Genomic DNA, 4,312 nt, shown 5'->3' on the forward strand with positions numbered 1-4,312 from the left:
AAAAGTTTTTTTTTTTTTTTTTAGTAAAATTCAATAATTATCTACAAAATTCCCTTTACCACGTGTTGTATATGAATGTATCTATGTATGTATAACGTATGCATGTATTTGTACCGACAAATGTCGGCTGCAGCTTTATCGCGACAAGATAATTTCAAAACCTCTGTTGGGTCTAAAATGCTTTCCAATTCTGGTATAGGTACGTATTTGAAGTTGTGGCTGAACAACATTTTTTATCGTTAGTAATAACAGAAAATATTATGATATGGTACAATGAGCGTATGAATTATGTTTCATTGAATAATGTTAAACAGCCAGCGCGAATTTTGTGGCTGTAGCAAAATTACTTCTTTCGACTAATTAGAAGAACCACTTTATCTTGCATGTATTGTGACGTGTAACTGCCCGGAATTATTTCAATGAAATATATTTTTCCTACAGCCACGATATTCGTAGCGGTTGCAAAACATCATTCAATTAATAATAACTCAGGCGTTCAGTGATTCATCTTGAAGGCTGTCTCTATTATTTACAAGTAAAACTATAAGTCATATAAAGGTTTTCAACTTATTTTGCCGTGATGAAACTGCAGCCAAAGTTTGTAGACCGAATTGATACTCACGCTGTATAGTGTAACTATTGTCAGTGGAAATATGGCTTCTATACATCAGAGCCGAGACGGCTCTGAACTTTCCGCCGTGGAGGGCAGCCTTTTGCTGCTTCGGACGACAGGAAGTTTGTAAGTACAGAGAAAGAAAAACAGAAGCAGCCAATTGAGCCGGGTAAACTGGAGGAAAATCTTCTGTGTGCCGTGGTATGGCGTAAGGGTTGAATAAACATACGAAGAACGGGGCGGCTCGCTCAAAAGAACTTTTTGGGAAGGGGGGGGGGATGGCCTAGAGAAAGCGCGGAAAGAGAAATTGTAGAAATCGTGTTCGGGAAGCTCCTCCAGGCCATCTTGTATCGTATATAATCCACTTCCTTCGCTGTTTGGAAAATAACTTCTTTTTTTTTCCCCAGCGAAGAGTAGCAAAATTATACAGCATAGGTGTGTGGGTGTAGCAATAGATAACTCGGCTACGTGTATACAACGGCCTACTTGCCCTCACTGATTCAAGTGGGAAACATGACGGACGTTTTCGGTTTGTCGGTGGGGCACTTTCCCCTTCCCCAGAATCCCGTCCATTCTCCATTACCATTTCAACACCTTTCACGTCGCTTATGGCTTCCCAACCCCCCCCCCCCCCCCCAAAAAAAAAATTTGTTAGAGAAGTTTTTTTTGTTCCATAATTTAATTTAGACTGGATTTAATCATTTTTAAATTATTGATTCGCTAATCAGGACAATAAAGACAAATGAAATATCATTGGTATGAATTTTTATGTACACAGGCAAAATAAATATGTTTAATACCTATATGACCATGTGATATTAAATTTCCTCTCTCCTTTTTTTTTTTTTACTTTCTGTTTAATAAATACTTTGATCCACCCCCGCGGGACTTTATGTTAATGCTCCGATATTGAAACTCTGTCAGAGGTTTAATTTATTCAAGTACGCCATTGCACCCCCGTATATGTATGTACTTTAATTGTAAAAAAATATTGCCTCCTGGCCTCTGCTGTCCAATTCTGACAGCATGCCCATTTTTCTCTTCTTTTTTTCCCCACGTACCAGTAATGACGTGTCCGTGCTGAATTTTTCCGAAAGGTTAAAATCATGTGCATTTCTTCCCAGACTTTTCCCCACGCTACGAGATAAGTTATAATACCATATTACTATACCATACGGAGATAAACATGCATAAAGTGAAAAATCCTAGGGACGCATATTCTAACGGAAGAGTTTATAAGAGCTTCAGCCATTAAATTATTAATTGTAAATCTGAAGAGAAAATTGGAATGAAAGCAGGAACATAAATTAGTCTCAAGTTTATCTCGACGTTCGTCGACTTCAAAGCCATACTGTTTGTTTCAACTGTGCTTCCTGTGTTTATTCTACGTTACCCTAGGCAGTAGGCGAGGAAATGGAACCAGCGCAAACAAATTTGAATGGGTGCTTTGCGTGTTTTCAAAAAGATGGAGAAAGGAAGGGGGTTTAAGGTCAAAGCAGTTTGAGAATGAAACGCCTCGGCTAGCGTCCTCGCACGAAACTTGCCGATATTTTTTTCTGTAAACTGACGAAATTGTCAATAGTATTCTGTAAACGGATGCAACTTACCGATTGTTTTCTGTAAACGTATGATACTTACTGCTAGTTCCTGTAAACTGAGAAAAATTTCGATAATTTTCTGTGGACTGACGAAACTTACCAAACGTATTCTGTCAACTGACGAAACTTACTGGTGGTAGTCTTCTGTAAACTGAACTGAATTCGGTGCAGTCACCATATCCGTTTTTATCACTGTTCTATATTATGCTATGTTTTATTTTCAAATATTTTTCATTCTCTTTTGTCACAATAATGTAATGTTTACCATTACCGTACTAAAAAAACTTAAAGGATAGTTTTAAAAATACTATTTGCTACATAAGCGGGAAAAAAAATTATGTATTCCCAATATCAAACATAGTGAAACGCTGTGTTTACTTCACCCAATAAGGGACTAAAGAAATTTTTTTAATTAAACTTCATTTTTTTTAAATTGTGCTCTCCGAAATTTGAGTTCGTATCACAACTTCCAAAGCTCGTGTGGAAGTCGGAAATCTCTCGAATCCCGCCGAGGCGCATTACGCCGGGGACCAAACAGCGCGATGGCGCGACGCGAAAGACGCGATGCGACAGACAAATGTCGCATTGTTGTGAACATGCAGTTTTCATCCGCGCGACAAAGATTAACACGTCAAACGTCTGATTCAAATTCGGCGTTCATTCAGAAAAAAAAAATCACACTGCTCAAACACAATTTAAAGATATCCCACCGAAAAATTTGGTAACGAAATCTTTAAATATACAATAATAATAATAGTTTTAAAATGGCCCTGACTCTAATAACGTCCGCACGGAAGGGGGGGGGGGGATATGTACAACCATCCTCATGTTATGATAAAATTTGCAAAATATCAGTTAAGAATGTATGTTACTGTGTGATAAGCCACGTCGCCTAAGGCTACTACTGTAGACCTTCATATATGTCAGTGCATAGTAACAATAGTAATAAAAAAAATTGTAATGCTCGTTAAAATTCCTTTTTTTTTCTTTAAAAAATTCCTACACCTACCAAGAAAAATTTCCTGTATCTGCCACTACGCCTAACCATCATTCCAAAACTAAATTCAGAGTTCTGGCGCTCATTTTGTTAATACAGCACCCAAAACACGAAGGAAATAAAAAAATATGTTTATAATCAGAAATTCTGACGTGCCCGCGAATTTCGACCGCACTGAAATCACAGATGTGTAGAACGTTACTGGCTGTGAACTTTTTTTTTATTCGCGTCGCGTCCGTCGCGCCATCGAGTTCACAGCATTAGTTTCCCTGCTACTCGGTCCTCGGACCATTCTTTAGCGTTGCTGTTCCTTCAATTTGATAAGCGGAAATTAATTAATTAACGCTCTGTTTGCTAAGCTCGTGGGCGTTGCCGGCGAAATGGATTAAAATTTTAGGCGAACAAATGACGTGCGTCTCGCGACGCGAGTTTCCGCGGGTGCGGCAGAGAAGGGCGTTCGCGAGTTGTGATTAATGGCGGCGGGGGGAGTTTTGAACAACGTGACGTGGAGCGACGAGCTAGTATTAAGACCGCTGGAGCCGGGGGAAGAAACGTTTGTGAAACGTCGCGCCCCGACCGATGCAGGATTTACGCCCCTAAGAGTCAAGATGCCTATGCGACGTCTCAGCCATCGTGCAATCATCAGCGCCGCGGAATGCGCGACTATAAACCGGAAAATTCCGCGGTTTCATTTAGCGATAGGTAGAGACCTGAAAAATTCGCGAATTCATAACGTGTTATGCTAAAATTCAAATAATTATACCTTAGTGCTGCATGACAGGCCACCCAGTCGAGACGACTCACAAGTCAGCAGCCAATGTACAGGTGGCATTTGCCCGAGGATATTGGAGTCTATACTGAAGGTCATTGAACCCACGAATTTTTCCGGTCTTTAGCTATCGGGTAAAATTCAAACAAGCTAATTCCCTATTGGCTCGCGCAGTTTAAAGGAAATGCTCCTGGTCAATCAGAAACGCTGAATTAAAGAAATACCGAACTGAGACGTCTCACCAGTCAACAAAAACCAATGAAGAGGTGGGTGGCATTTTCCCGAGTACACAGGCATCCTATTAATTATATACTATGGTCAAATGGAGTGTACAT

The sequence above is a fragment of the Bacillus rossius genome, chromosome 10 (assembly GCF_032445375.1).
Source record: "Bacillus rossius redtenbacheri isolate Brsri chromosome 10, Brsri_v3, whole genome shotgun sequence".
In the NCBI taxonomy this organism is placed as follows: Eukaryota; Metazoa; Arthropoda; class Insecta; order Phasmatodea; family Bacillidae; genus Bacillus; species Bacillus rossius.